We start from the raw sequence: 16,802 nt of genomic DNA, 5'->3' as shown, positions 1-16,802 counted from the left end.
GCACAGTTCTGATTGTTAAGACCAGGGAAAGTAATCCCCGGAGTCAGGCCACTAAACCTGCTCTGCCCCTGTAACCATGGCAGCAGACAGGTAGTGTCTGGGTCACAGGGCAAACATGGCATTGACCGGCGCCTTAATAATACAAAAAACAGCCTGGTGTGAATGCACAAGCATACACTGATTCATGTTGTGGCTGATCTGTGTGGAATCAAGATGCTCATCTGCAATCACACAAGTGCAAATGTGAACATGCGTGTGCAGAAGATCTCTCACACACACACACACGCACACATGCACACGCACACATGCACACACACACACACACAGACACACACACACACACACACACACACACACACACACACACACACACACACACACACACACACACACACACACACACACACACACACACACACACACACACACACACACACACACACACACACACACACACACACACACACACACACACACACACACAGAACTGCTATGACCACAGTGCAGAACAAGGTGTCAGTTAATCAGCAGTTGCACAATGAGTACCAGCGACAGGTGGATTGTAAAAATTAAAAAGTAGAGTAGTATGTTTGCAAAGTAATTCATGGCTTAAGATTTAGTCTCAGACTTGTACGAGTTAATCATCAGTATTTACGTGTCACCAGAGGTGTTGAAACACGGTGGACTGTAACAACATTAAAATGATTGCGACTAACTGTGTCTGTGTGCGTGACTCTTTTTTGTGGTTTTGAATGTGTCGGTTTGAACGTAGTCTAGGCAGTGAAAAATATACATAGATAAAACAGAAACATTTCAGAGAATCTTCATATCCTGCTACCTCAAGAACGCTGTCGTTAGAAATAAAGGTTATAAATAATGACGTATCGGTTACGAGACAAAGTGGCCAGTTTGATTTTTTTTTCCCTCTTCACAAAATGCCCAGACGATGGAGCGGTCTCGTCTTGCCCTTTAGAAAAAAGAAACCCGCGATCTCCCCCAGCCCATTCTCCATTTACCAGCGCTCCCTCTCTCTTCTCAGTTGCTATGAGACACTCCAGACGAAGCCAAGGCTTCCACAATTCATTACTGGAGGAACAAAAGCCAAAGCATCGGACAAAGCAGGGCAGACCAACTCAAACCAGCTCCCACTTAACACACACATCACACCCCCGAGTGCTTCGCTGACATACAAATGGCCAATTCAAGACCTCTCCTTTTGCCTTTCTTATTTTTTTCATTTTTTAACAATGCCAGCGGGACGGAGGAATGACGTGCTCAAGAAGGAGTCAACAGGTTGAAGATCTGACACGTTTAAGGATCAGCGAGGGGTTCCCACGAGACATGGTTCTTGTCAATTTTTAAACGTCGGCGAAAGTGTCTTTTTCGTCGTATAGCTTTTTGATGCGGCCGATTTTGTTTTTACCGGATATCGTGGCGACCGAATAGGCCACAATGCACCGTCGGTGCAACATCACCTGTCTCTGGCTTCCCACCATTTCTGCCGCGGCAAGTCATAAAACATCTCTTTCCTTTCCAACCAATCAGACCTCAATCACTGGCTGTTCTCATGCAAAGAAAGGAAGGGGATGGCCAATGAGAAATGCCCCCCCCCCCACACACACACACACACACACACACAACAATCACTGTCTGAGAAATGCCAACGGACGGGCAATCAGTCATTGTAATTAGGCTGACTGCCATTCCCTTCATAATTCAGGCTGGAGCTGGAGGACGGAGGTAGTGGGAGCCCAGCTGCCGGCTGCCACAGCCCACCGCTGGCTCATGAGAACCTCAACGCAGGCCACTCCTTCTCTCTCCTCCCTGTTCCCTCTGATAGGGGGGGGGGGCAGCAGAATTATAAGGGGGCTGGCTGACTGCAAAATTAAAAATCCCCCCCCCCCCTTACTCCCTCCATCTCCCTCCCTTCCTCCTTGTCTACGTCCCAAAACCTCTCCCACTCACACTTTCTTTCGCTGCACTGCAGAGTTCGGTTCTCCAAACTGCTCAAGCGGAGAGAGCACGTACCTTTTAAAACGAGGCAGGGTCTTAGTCTAAATACACTTAACATGTCTATAAAAAAAAGTGGACTAGTGTCATTTTCCCCGTACAGTTTTATTTGAAGGTGTAAAGCAAACAGAGGTACAGTATTTTCCTCACATGTTCCTCGGAGTGTGTGTGTGTTGGGGGGGGGGGGGGGGGGGGGGGCACTGGATTTACAGTACAGACGTGGCTCGCGCCCTTTTCTCTTCGGAATTCACAGATAAACAGGAAGCTATGGCCGCACTCTGCGGAGGTTTATTTTGTTTGCTCACAGGCCACGGTAGACTCCGAAACTAGTTTTGCCTGTTGTGTAGGACCTGAAGTTTTCTTGGCAGTGAAATGAAGAACTGCAAGTTCAGCCAAAATAGACAATGAAGCAAAAAAGGAGAAACATGCCAAATTGCAGGGGCAATTCAGTCCAGAGTCTCATTTTTCCAAAATGATTCACACTGACAAGAAAAGCATTTCCCTGTCCTCAGATGAACTCGGTGTGCTCTCTGTCAGCTTTACAAGGAAGCAATGCGGGGAGGGAGGGGGGAGCGTGCGCATTCAATCCCACACACACACACACACACACACACACACACACACACATGACCATGCTGCCATCAGTGCAGATTCTTTGCTGATTGTGGAATTAGGTCATGCACATAAAAGACACAGATACGAACGTGCCCTTCTTAAAGAAGACTTTTTCAAAGTCACGGGGGGGGGGGTTAAACCACCAGTATCAATTCTTTGCAAGACAAAAATAAACCCAATACAGTTTAGCAGGTTTTGTGCCATTTCAACTGATACTGTACTCTGTTCTGTACACTAACAGTTTGCATCATCAATATGGGATAAACTGCCTCGGAACAAGCCATTAAAAAATATTCAAGAAGACATGCACTCGGTTTTCAGTGCAGCTGCAGCACGGTTTATTGCATTCGTCAGCATTCGTCCCCAGGCGGGTTTGTTGATTTGTCTGTCTCACCTGCGTGACAATGTTCACCTGTTCGGCCACAGTCGGCTGCGGCACAGCCATTGTACAGGGCTCCCGTCACCAACGAAGGCTTCCATTGAAAATCAGACGTTGTACATCAATATGCCGAAAATAAATGACTACAGCAGTAGGGTCTCTGTTTTCTTATAATGTCGCAAAATAATAAAATCTTTTACAACCAAAATGAGAAAAAAAAATGCAGCCTGCTCATGTAAATTTACACCTCGTGTTGCCGGAGTGCAGCTCACTTTGTGAATATCCACTTATTACAGTCTCTCAGTAAAATTAGATCTTGCACTGAGAAAACACGGAGCATCATGTTACACAGAAAAGATAAAAAAGCCCTCCGTACGGTTTTGCCAAGAGCTTTTATGCACTTATGACCATGCAGCTACTACTGACCGTAAATATTTGCACAGCTGTTTTCTATTGCGACAGTGATTTGCGGCAGATATGATATTAGATCACAGGAATAATCGCTGGAAAAGGAGAAAGGGGGCACGAGGAAGCACATCAAGGAAAGAAAAAATATGCATTCACCACAATCCGTTGCGTGAAAGTTATCACATTGTTAGTTATTTCACTGTCAGACTGAATCATCGTCTTTTCACCGCCGGTGCCGAGACCTTGCTTAGTCATCAGACTGTGCTCAGAAATCTTTAACGGCTGCTGTAATATAATTAATGATTCACGGTGGGTGCACCCGGGGAGCTGCGCACTTCACTCAGCTATTACCTGATGAGCTCCACCAGCAATGAAAAAATAGAAAAGAGAGGACGGCAAAGTGAAGAGTTGTGCGCACACACACACACACACACACACACACACACACACACACACACACACACACACACACACACACACACACACACACACACACACACACACACACACACACACACACACACACACACACACACACACACACACACACACACACACACACACACACCATCTGGACAGAGGCCGTGCCGAGAGCAGGCCGTGTCATACTATACAAACCCCCCCTGATGTTGTTGCAGAATACGGAACATCCTGGATTTACACAAAATCCATGTAAATACCTGAAGATGAGGACAGTCCTCAGCCGAAACCCTTCAGAAGAGTTGACAACTAATTCCACATGGTGCTAGCAGCGTGAGCAATAATGTGGCAGTGGCTGCAAAATAAATGTTATTCTTCGTGAGCCAGGTGTGTATTGAATCATTTTTAAATGGGGTTTGGCAGCAATTATTATCAATTTCTTTTTGCTAAGAAAATGAATGATGTTTCCATGTTGAAATGAGAAGTTTCCAGCTGCTTCTGAATCCCACAGACATTGTTACGGCCGTGCAGTGCGATCATGCAGAGGTGTCAGCGACAGGTCTGCTGGTGCAATATACAGTACCGTACTTCAGATGTTATATTATCTTGCATCTCACGGCACCAAGGTATTATCTGAGACACTTTAAAGACACTTTTGACGATCACTGCTACGATGCTTTATGTTTTTAATAATTTCTTATCGGGTGCTCCTCCTGTATTGCTCAGTCTGACCTTGAATGAATTGTTTCATTTAAATTCAGTAAATTATGTTTCTGTCCTAGCAAAAAAGATATTTAATCTAACCTCAGGTAACCTTTCTTTATCTTTTATTGTTGCATTTCTTCGTGTCACAACAAAACTTGAATCTCAACTTCTAGATTTTAATTGGAGAGCAGACTTGCTGCATGGATCTAGCTCCTCTGTGCTGTAGTTTATGTTTGCACTCATCGCACACACTTATTACACTGCACCTCAGCACAGTTAGGTGCTGGTTAAACAAAAACGTTCTGGTTTGATTTCTTCCAATGACAATGAACCTGCGGTCACATGACACCTACCAACAAGGGGCACTGAGTACAAATACAGGAAATAAACTAAACAAAAACCACAGAATGAAGGAACTCTACACAAAGTAGTTATTCTAATAACAAAAAAGGAATGGTAGTCCATCTACCCTTCTTCTTGTCAGTGCTGCATGGGGCTTGGACTGGCTTTGAAAATAAAAAATAAAGTGAAATCACCCTATCAATCAAAATCAGTATTAAGGATACTGAAAACTGCATGGGCCTGTCATCATAATGCCTGTTCCACACACACACACACACACCGGTCGTTTCTTCTCGATGACATGTGACATACGTCCACGTGTCATGTGTTTGACCTAAAGAAAAGTTGCAGTGGACTCACCGTGACCGTGACCTGTCGTCTCCTCCCCGCGCGTCCGCCGGCTGCGGAGGGGAGCCGACGGGGAGGAGGCTGCTCTCTCCGGCTCCGGCTCCGGCAGCAGCTGTCGTCGTGTCGTCTCCGGTGCCACGGGCCCAAGTTGTCCGGAAGGCGCTCCCGCGTCACATTCAAACCTGCCCCAGAGAGTGATCCTCCGACGAGTTCCAGTCACCGAGGCGGTTCCGACGCGAGGACAGGATTACGCACGAGCGTTTAAAGCGTCTCGTCCGCTGCTGCGCGCGCTGTCCCCAAATGTCTGCGCGCGCGCGCGCTGCGCGGCGACTGTGACTCACCTCGCGTGCGCCCGGAAAAAGGCTGAGAGCTGCAGCTGCTGCTGCTGCGTTGTTACCGCAGTGTTTTCACTGGTAACGCTTGTGTGGCGGAAACAAAAAAATATTGAATCCGTTTCGGTTTGGATGATTGTTTCCTGGTCACGTGGAGTCAGGGTTCCTGATGTGCGCTCCGTGTGCTCGCCTCTGCAGAACCATCCCTCCAGAGTTCGAGGGTCGTGTTGTGGAGCCATGGCGTCGTTTGGGTCCAATCTGGCTGAGTTCCAATCTTTGATGCTAGAGTACTGGTCAATATAAATGAAATGTATTATTATTATTATTTTTATTATTATTATTATTATTATTAATAGCACATATATCTGCGCCACTGAGGAGGTCAGGACCTGACCTACAGCGCAGTGTGTCGTGTCGGTGCATAATTTGGACCTGGAAGTTCAATTTACTTTGATATTCAGGTGCGATTGTCAATACTCAAAACGTATGGGTAGTGAAAACATGAACCATCCTGGCTGGCGAAGTATAATCCGTTCAAGCTTTATCTGACAAGTGCTACGTTTGTTTTCAGGGGGATTAAAAGAGTTTGAAAAGTTCAAATGGTCGAAGGGAAGTGTTTCGGTAACGTACTTGTGTTAAAGTGTTGTTGTTGTTGTTAAATCAGATTGACAAACAACTGTGGTGGCCGCAAAATCGGACAAAACGTGGACCAATGTAAGAATGAACGTCTATGAGCAGTTTTCTACATTATTGTCGTTCATTTGTTGTATTCCCAGTGTTTCTGTGAAGGGACATCTGGGGAGAAACGCACGTGTTTTTTGTGCTCATCGGTTGAAGCGCCGAGTGTCCTTTCCAAAGTGCACTTAAGCAGTCGAGCCGCTCACTCTGCGATCCTTCAGACCCGCCGAGCGGCCTCGGGGATGTTTTAACGGTGACTCGAGCGATCGACTCAGAATAACTCTCGCCGCGTCTTTCGGTTGCACCTGTTGCGCGGGCCGCTCTGAGACGCCAGACCTGACAGACAGTAGACACAGGGCGGCACAAACCTTTTCATCCCGAGCACACAAAACAACTTTCACCCCGGCAACATGCCGCGCTCCGACAGCCAGGGCCCACTTAGGGCCCCTTGATAGTGATAGGGGCTATTAATACAAACCCGCCTTGTACACTGCGGTGACTCATGTTACTGTGAAGCCTTGGCCGAAAAAATTCACGATAGTTCTGATCCCTGTGCCGCTGCTGTGGCACAAGCAGCCGCAACCCCGTTGACCCCGTGCTGCATTGGAGACAAGGGTAATGAGATTAGCCCTGCATGAGTGTGGCGGTCGTTTCGTGACGTGTCCTCTCTCTCCCTCTCTCTCTCGTGCACACAGCTTTAAAGGCTCCGCAGTTCATGTGACAACATCACCACAGTTATAAGGAGAGCGAGGATTACTGGGCGGGGGTGACCGGGTTCATATGGAGCGGCGCGCTCGGGCCAAGAGTTTAGGCACCGCGAGCTCGTGCCAAATGAAATGACGTAAAATTCCTGACTGTTTCCAGAGGGAATTTCCTGCCTCTGAAGGATAGTTGTTAAATTCTGTTTCATTGCACTGGGATAAATGGTTCAGGTTTAAGGCCGTATTGTACTCTCCAGTGATATTTCCTTTGTTTTTACATAGTCTTCTTTTATTCCATTTACATATGCTAAAGAATCTCAACTAATCATCTTAAGCATTGATCCCTTTGTTTTGATGTTTAGCTAATGTGTTTCAGGATCTGCTAGGATTCCCTGCATATGGAGTCATGAACCCTTTGCTCTCATTGAATACAGGCATGTTAGTGTCTGTCACTTATTGCAATGCACTCTGGTCTGTTGGAGTGTTCTTGCCTACATGTCACTGCTGCTTATATATTTCAGTATAAAATAACAGAAGTTTGTATTCCTTAAGTCGGCATGGACTAATGTTAAGTTTGGTTTTTCAGTAAATGAAAGTCCAACCTAGCGATGACTGGATTTGGAACAGTTGATTAATTGATGAGTCGACAGAAATTGAATCTGCAATGATTTGGATTTTCAATAATATTAAAAAAATTATTTTGCTAACCAGATGCCAAATGGTTTCTCGTTGCCGCTGCTTAATCGTGTGAAAACTGATTAAATCCAGCAATTAAAAAAACAAACAAATGAACAACTTTTATTTAAATAATATTAATATCCATTAGTTGCTCACTCTGTGTGACATCAGAAGAAGACTAACATGTCCACGTAACATAAACTGGTGTATTTTTCTTTTCCTTTGTGCTGATACAGTTGCCACCCAGCACCCGCAAAAAAGAATCATGGGTATCTGTGTGTGTGATACAATCTCACAAAAAGCCAATTTCATGTTCGGCATCAAGGTTGTCTTGAGTTAAGTTAAACTTTATTGGTCACGCAAAACTGTTTGAATCGTGTGAGATGACCAGGGCCGCCGTCGGCCTTCAGAAGAGCAAGTCTTGCTCTCGTACGTGTATGGACCACTGACGTGGGCTCCACGCTCTGCCCTCAGCACCCGGACCCCGTCTGGCAGCTCCAGACTCAGACCCAAGGACAAAGACGCAGCTGTGGTTCTGCCCGTTAAATCGAATCACTCCCGTCGACTCGATGTGAAAGCGGTTTCGGGAGAGACTCGGCCTCACTACTCCTGATTGATAACATGGCGCTGGAGCGGAGCAGTCGCACTCGTAGATTGGGCCACGTTTAGCTTCGTGTCATCAGTGGGGTCGGACAAGTCGGTGTCGTGTACGTCACGCAGGCCTTTCATGCTGCACCATGAGGGAGTTTCCTGGGGGAGCGCAAGGAGGAGAAAAGAGGCCACAGTTTATGGCACCAAAGCCACAAGATGGTTTTGTGTTTCCACAAGGAAGACTTCATGCCGATGTCCTGCTCCATCTCGGAGATCAAAGAATCCCCGCACTGCCCTTTTTTCTGGTTGTGTCATGTCCTCAGTTTCAGCACAAATAACTTATTGAAATGTGCCACTGTACGCTGTATGTTACATTTGCACAATTTGTCATACTTTCAAATTAAAAAAACTGATTTGACAAGTTTTGACATGAATTTTACGGAATATTATTTATTTATTCACATGTTTATTAATGTCTCGGATACAATATCCTGCCATATGCACAAATCAATATTGAACTTGAAAGAATGGAAGATTTGTTTTTCTCCCCTGGGCAGCTGCTACAAAGTGAAAAAGCCCCCCCCCCCCTCTTCTATTTCTTTGATCCAAAGTCAATCCAACAATTGTGTGACAGACCCCTGAACGCACACATCCTCACCCTGTCTCTACACTCGGCTTCACACAATGAATCTCTTATGCCGCTCGATTCAAGAGTCCAGACACAACACGTTTGCAAACGCAAAACCACTTGATATTTAGATTGAGGATTACGACTGACTCGTCTCATTCGCCCCCTCTCGCATTCAAACGGAGTCCACCACCATCCGTAAAGCAACAGGAATTCCAGCCACGGGGTGAAGCGCCGCGGTCGCCTGTGACTGTGGTGAGAAGTCTGACTGCCTGAATGCTCCTTGACCTGAGACTGTCTGGAGGCTCCTTGCACACTAAGCCATGCTTATTTGTGAACAGGGCGCTTCGCTGAAAGTTCTCCACGCTCACCCTCCGAACCTGTGAGAGTCCATGCTCTCCGGTATTTCATTTCTACTTTCTATCTTCCAAGTGTGTGGTGGATTGCCTTTGTTTGCTCTGAATTGAGAAGACACACCCTCCCACCAAAGTGCTGCATGGAATCAAACAAGTCCGCAAACCAAAACTGGCTGCAGACCTCGAACTCTTGGCCGTCGCTAACTTTCTCACATTCTCCATTGTGCCAGTCTGTTAACTTCCAAGCGCTACCTCCCCTGGAAAACGTGTTCATTAAAGTCCCAGCAGGAGTCCCTACACGGGTTTTCACCCTGTCAATGACAGATGTATGAATGACTCAATATGCGTCTGGATTTGTAACCTGCGACGGCTTAAGAAAGAGGCCTGGGAAGACAATGGCAACTGAGGCAAAGCGGCGGAGCGTTCAGTCCAAACACAATCTCATTGTTCCCGTTTTCCACAGTTTGGGGCTTAGGCATTCCCCTCGACCCAACCCCCCACGCCACGAGACTCCCAGAACCCCAGTCCGCCGTCCCGCCCCAGTCTGTGCTCCACCAGCCCTGAGTGCCGTTAGTGAGGCCAGTAATTAAACATGGCTGCCTCTCAGTTTCTGCAGCACCATGGGGGCAGTCCCTCCATGAAATGTACTCCTCATTCCGAGTCCAGATGGCAGCTGATGAGGGATTATCTGCCGGCAGAGGCATGGCATACTCCCGGCCATAATCTTCAATTAGTTTGGTTCACGGTGATATGTTGGGCGGACCTGCCGCTACCTTTCCCACGGCTCCGTTGCCGTGATAAGACCTACACATACTTAGAGCAATAGATTTTAAGAGACATACTACATTTGTTATTCGAGATTTCTTTTATACACATGAAAACACATAGCTGCATAGCTCATACTGGTCATGTCCCATCAATCTACACTCCATACAAATGCTCCATGACAACAAAGTAGAAACGTGTTTTTAGAATTGTTTGTAATCCAAAATTAAAAATGCAAATCTCTTATTTCCAAAGTTATTGCCACCCTTTATTCAGTTCTTTGTAGAAGCCCCTTTGGCAGCAGTTACACCTTCAACTCTTCTCGTGCGCACCTTGATTTGGGCAGTTTATCCCGTTCTTCTTAGCAGGTCCTCTAAGGCTCCAATCAGATTGGATGTGAAGCATCTCCGCACTGTCGTCATCAGTGCTCTCCTAACTTCTGCCTGGACTTTGTTTGGGCCACTCAAGGACAGTCAGGGCCACTCCGGAGACCTGCCTCAATGCCACTCCAGTGTTTCCTTGGCTGTATATTTCAGGTCATTGTTGTGCAGAACGGCGAAACTGTGGTGTCGGCCTTTGGTCACGTGCACTCTGGCATTTTCTCCAGCGCCATCTTGTTTGTTTTTTTGGAACCGGACGTATCAGTGGGGGTGGGACCAACTGAGAGCTCGCACCGCCTACACCTGCAACCCTGCACCGATTGGACGGTAGGCTACTAGCAGTTACGCTCCAATGCATACGCTGCTTTATTGTCTGTTTTACTCTAAATGAGACAACAACAATTTATGAAACGAATGTTGAACTGAAATTATAAATCATGCGAGAAGTAGAATCATTTTCTCATAGACTTCTATAGAAACTGACATCTTTTCAGTGGAGTCGCCCTCTGCTGGTTATTCCAGAGAACACAGTCTTCAGGCACTTGGCTTCATTTACAGGACCCGGTGACTACATCCATTATATAGAGTCTATGGTTCGGACCAGTCCCCCCAGACCCTGCTCCTGAGAAGCCCCCCGTGCTGCCACCAGCGGGCCTCACCATCGGGACGGTATTATTCGGGCGATGAGCGGTGTCTGGTGTTTGTCAGGCACGGTGTTTGGAGTTCTGCCTGAAGAGTTCCGGGGGGTTTTTGCCTCGACAGACCAAAGGAATCGTTTTCCTCATGTTCGCCTTTAACTGCCACTTGGCAAATTGCAAATGTGCTGTCACATGGCTATTACTCAGAATGGCCTACGTGACGTCTAGCCACTCTATCATAAAGGCCTTATTAGTGGAGGGCTGCTGAGAGGGTTGTCTTTCCTGCAGGTTCTCCCATCTCTGGAGAGAACTCCTGAAGCTCTGTTAGAGCGATTGTTGGCCCGAATTCTTGCCTGCTATTAGTTTGGCAAGATGGGCAACTCCCGGGTGATGCCATGGTGGTTCAAAGCCTCTTCTATTTCACAATTATTGTAGCCACTGTACTCATGGGAATACTCAAAGCTTTGGAAATGGTTTTACACCCTTTTTTTGTGGAAGATTGCACAGCGTTCTTGGACTTTATACTTTGTATTCAATTTATTTAAATTAGCGCAGATTTGTGGGCAAAATTCGCAATTGTACCTAATGGAAATGAAACAGTCAGCTGTTTGCAAAAAAGTAAAGAGGTCTGAATACTGCAGCAACTGTTAATCTAATTAAAAATAAATGGAAATAACACGTGGAAAAGACACAACCAACCAACCCACCTAGGCTAACGTGGCTGGGGTAAAAACCTTATCACAAGCATGCTTCACAGTCATCAGCGCTGAGTACCTCACAGTCTCTGGGCTCATCTACAGTTTGAAACAACCTGATGTTTCAGAGGGAGTGTCTCCAATTTCAAAAGGAAGATGTTTTCAAAAGCTTAGAGGTTTTGAAGGAGCGGTTCGAAGGAGCGGTTCGAGTGCAGCACCTTCAGCTGTTTGAATACTTAATGTTCCTATTTAAGTGCACACAACTGCAGCAGGACCACATCCAAGGCACGTCCAGCTCATTTGCAGCAGATTATGAATTATATGAAAATATAATCATATAAATGTGTATAATTACGGCGCTGTTTTTCCCCCACTCGACCGGCCAGTCAAATTACTCTCCATTTATATTATCAGCCCAAACATTACAATTTGAATAATTCATCCCTCAACAGGCATCTCAAGTTCTGGGGGCTTAAAGAGAAACTGGGTCGGTATTGAATGAACAGCAGTGTTTGTTGAGGAACACAATATTTTGTGGATCCAGTTCACAGTGCTCTACCATTGCATGAGCTTAGGTTGGAAAGTATTGCCTCGGCGTACCGAATGTCACTAATGACAGTCTAATGGCAAGAGACTGTTAAACCTTCTGGTAAATACTAAGATGCGGGGATCTACAACTCCATCTGTCAGTACAAAGGTTATGTTAACCATTCATCAAATGACCCAGTGACAGCGAGACACAGCAGGTTGGACGAGGACACGGTGAAATGATACCATCGGCCTCTTCCCCGTCTCTCGTGTTAATCTGCGTATTTTCCACGAAAAGAAGTCAAGAAAATTGCCTCATGCATGAGAAGGCTAATTCGATGACTTTCTTCATATTATTCTTAAAAATATTAACACTGCACAACACATGAAAAGCTGTACACAGAATAAAAACTATATTATATATATATATATATATATATATATGTTTTAAATATTTGTATACAAATGCCTTTTATAGCTCTAACTTATTCTACTGTTACATGTCTTATCAGAATTTTCCTCAGACACCTCAATAAGCTGAGGACATTATTGGAGCCAGTCGGTCAAGTCTTCCAAATGCATCAGCTGACTAGAAGATTTTTATTTTTTATTTTTATCAATTAATTTATTTTTAAAACCATGGTTCTGCCTTTCCAGTTGCTGCATTGCCCACTTGAAAGGTCGCAGAAATGATGCAGAGTGTGGAGGGATGAACACTGGTGTTTTGTTGTGAGAGCGACTTCTGTTGTCTCTTGTTTATAAAAGAATTCCTCTTTTAGATCTTGACATAACCCAAACTGGCTGCAGGCGATCATGCGGAACATTTTCCGACGATAAACATCAGCTATGAACGCCCCGTGTGACATACCTGTGATGTCTTCACGGATGTGTTTACCTGTGGTACTCGCAAGGGCGTTTATAGTATTAAGACCACGTTTATAGAATGCTACTTTAAAGATTATGGATAAGCATTCCAAGCAGTCAACCGTTTAAAATATACCGTCATTGTGTCTTTCATATGTTTTGTCTTTTATTATGGCGGCCCAATATGGTTTATAACAACTTTTTGATCATTTCAATAAATGTGGGATCCTCATGTGAACTGATTCAGGGTGAAGGTCTTCATGCACGTCATTTGCCGAGGCAAAATATTTTCGAAAATGTTCGTTTGAAATTACTGTCATATGTGATAAACCACGAGGCGTTACATATCCCAGTTACAGTGTTCCAATCGTTCTAATGCAGGCAACAGTTTGTGAAGTGTACCTGAAGAAATTTGCACTTCTGCTCTTTCACAAAAAATATCGTGGGGCAGGGCTCCCATTCACCAAATTTAGTCAGGACAACATTGGAAAAACGGAGCACAACTAATAACCACCTTTTCAAGCTCCAGTGCATAGCGTCCAGCTAGTGGTTTAGTCCAAGGTGCACAGCAGGTCATGTTACATTATTATAAGAGGCGTAACAAAAAACGCAGCAACGCCCATAGGGTGAGCCATGTTCAAGTGGGGAAGGGTCATCTCAGGTAAAGCGATCACGTGCCTTCTCCTGGCACTTCAGGTTCTGGCACCCTCATCCTATTATGGCAGACAAAAGCTGCCCCATATGCTGTGTTCCGCAAGAAAGTCAGGCTGACACTGACACGGAGCCAGAAAAGCCGCGAGGGCAAACAAGGCGTGGGACTCCCCTGTGACCTGTTTTTTTAAGGACAGGATGAGTCCCGAGAGGATGAGTGCCCATACAGCCGGGTGTTGTTGTAGATTTGTGTGCATGTGGGATGTTGTTTGTTTTCCGTCGCAGCACTACAGTGATAGGCTTAGATAGCCTGGCAGACGTGCCTTAACAAGATGTGGGGCAGGCCTTGATAGCACACTCAGATGAACCGTCTATTCTCGGTCATGGGACTCCATGAACCTGCTCACCCCAGCCAGTGCAAATGAAAAACAGTTGACTGCTCTGAAAATATACAGCAGGAGCCCTGCTCTTTGCAGCGACATCCGTACGGACGCACGCGGCACGGATGGAACCGTGGCTGAAGCACATGTACAGTACGCGTCTGTTCTGCTTTCACTGCGTTCCTCATGTGCATATATTCCTCTGTGTGGCGTGTTCGCATGTGTCAGTGCACAAGTGATTTTTTGCATGTGGCATCTAATATTTACCTCATGTGGCCTGGCCCTGTTGTTTGCCGGGTCATTACCGCATCTGATCCCCGTCAGTGCACTTGGATTGTCTCCATTTAAGGGATTTTTTTCTGCGCCCCCCCCCCCCCCTCCGGCTGACCCAAAAGATCTTTGTCGATTCCGACTGACTGTTGGGCCATCCCCGCAGCCCTGCTGCGGTTCTCTTACTCAACACGGCATGTGTTATTCATCACATGTTGTCATGAGCTGTCAAAAGCAGCCATGACAAATGCTGCTTTTCTGTTTATGAAACGACCGTGCTGGCCTCACACTTCAAACCACCATCATCATCTGCCAGTGCTTTGAAAAAAAAAAAAGAAAAAGAAGAAGAAGAAGAAGAAGAAAAAAAAAGACTACAGGAAAGACATTAGTATAATTAATGGTCAGACTTGTGGATTTATCACAGAGCAACACACTCTCTCCCCCTTACAGTAATTGACCTCAAAGAACTTAAAGCTTGCAGCAATCAATGGTGGTCGCTGCACAGTGCGATTACTGTACAGTATATCTCTTACACACTGCGCCCAGAGAGGACAAACATGCATTGTCCATGTCCGAGGCCAGAACAGTCACTTCCCTTGTAGTGGAACGCTCAAGGGGTCACGCGAGGTCAATGATCTTTGAGGACTGGAGGACTGTAATAAAACAAAAAAAATCCACATGTGTGTGGAAAATAAAAAAAGGACTCATTCACAAGAAGGCTATTTTTAGAAGTGTTTGCAGTGCGCTTTACTGTAAACCGCGCTCCTACTTGTGTATCTCAATTTTTTGGTTGTTCTGCCTCCAAAGTGCTCACAAGTCTGGCGAGCCAGTGCGGACAAAGCCGTCCCTCTGTCACAGAGCTGCTGCTCATGGAGACAGTTTTGTCCCCCTCCGTGTCACTCCCTTCTCTCCTTCACCCCCTCCCTCCCTCCCTCCCTCGCACGGCCTGAATCAGCACCCTGGGCGTCCTCCATCCCGGGTGCCACAAATTCGCTTGCATCACGGACAGCGAGCCGTCTCCCCCAATGACTGCGCTAGAAGGGCAAGGGTGGGCGGGATGTGAATTTGAAAACAGCCGAGATGGCTCAAGTGAAAGAATCGTCGACTAGAAAAGAGAAAAGAAAAAAATAGCTGTGAGTGAGATTTAAGGGGAAACAGGCTTAATAAATCATAGGGAGCTAATGGAGTTCCTCTGTAATTTCTTTTTGGCTCTTGTTCTCATTTAAACTTTAAGAAGGCATCTGTATTTCCTTTTTTTTTTTTTTCTTTCCTTTTGCTGTGTAAAGACTACAGGGTATTTTGTCTTGATGAAATACATGGCCAGAGAGTTAATTCTAGCCCTGTGCGATAACTGAACGCGAAGCAAAGGAAGGAGCTCGGTGTAAATTGGCACACGTGAATATTACTCGGTGAACTTCCATTTGACCCGTGTGATTAGAAGGGAGCTCGGGCAGCGGAGTTTACACAGGCGGCGAGCGTTATACTGCGGAGCGGAGCAGTTTATGGCTCTGGGGGTCTGCAGCTCTGTTAAAAGGTGCAAACCGCTCTGGATCCAGCAAAGGCTGATTATGCGCGAGTCGGAAACTTGGAGCACACTCAGAGTAATTTACTGGGTCGGCGGATCTTGATTCTTATCTTTTCCCCCAAAATCTTTGAAGTATTTGGGGGGAAAAGATAATCTGATTAGAAGCAGTGTATATTTCCTGGACGTCAGCTTCAGAAGGCTTGCTGACACGCGTAGAAAAACCAAGACGGTGAAATGTTGAGCGAGCATTGAGTAAACAAGAGAGTGGTAAATAAAATGGAATGGAGGCAATCGTACGTTGGCTCGTCTGCCATATTAAAGGATAATTCCAGTTCATCGCCACCTGTAGGTTGTGTTTTTGGCCATTCATTCATTCATCAGATGCCGGGGCTGGAAGAAACACAAGCTGTCAAACGATCAGAGGAAACAGGCCGGTGGTGTGACCAGATGACCTTTGTCATAAGATCATAACCATAAAGTCTCTAAAACGCACATCTATGGGGGTTTGCAACAGGAAAACTCTCCTCTAAGAAATGGTGGACAAAATTAAAAATCAAAATAAGAAAAAATAATTGTTCTTATGAAAATAAATAAATGGATACAAAATAACAATGGATGAGGTAAACAAGTGCAAGACTGGAGAGGGTGCTGACCGGGGGCCTGTGGCTGCACTGGCAGGTCCCTGAACGGACGCAGGGCACTGATAAAAACCATGCCTCGCCGCAAAGGTTCACAAAGTCTCCCTCACGCAATCATGGACACGAATGCCATTTCCTCCCGAGGGAATAATCAGATCATTGAGCGCGTTTGTAATTATTATGCAGTTTTTCTCGAAGCCCCGTTTACCACTATGTAGACATATTCCAGCTCTTTAACGTCAGCCCACTCGCTACGAGAGGAGACAGCTCTGACCAC

At 45.9% G+C, this 16,802-nt stretch overlaps 1 long non-coding RNA gene across 1 annotated transcript in view; it reads right to left on the bottom strand.

Moving 5' to 3' along the window:
• LOC118315448 overlaps positions 1–5,644 on the bottom strand; it is a 38,903-nt gene extending 33,259 nt beyond the window's left edge. Inside the window, exon 1 of the long non-coding RNA XR_004794854.2 lies at positions 5,240–5,644. This is a non-coding gene — a long non-coding RNA (uncharacterized LOC118315448). The remainder of the gene's footprint in view (positions 1–5,239) is intronic.
• Positions 5,645–16,802: the final 11,158 nt, after the last annotated feature.

Source organism: Scophthalmus maximus, chromosome 7, assembly GCF_022379125.1.
Source record: "Scophthalmus maximus strain ysfricsl-2021 chromosome 7, ASM2237912v1, whole genome shotgun sequence".
NCBI classification, from domain to species: domain Eukaryota; kingdom Metazoa; phylum Chordata; class Actinopteri; order Pleuronectiformes; family Scophthalmidae; genus Scophthalmus; species Scophthalmus maximus.
This window is presented reverse-complemented; position numbering and strand designations above follow the sequence as displayed.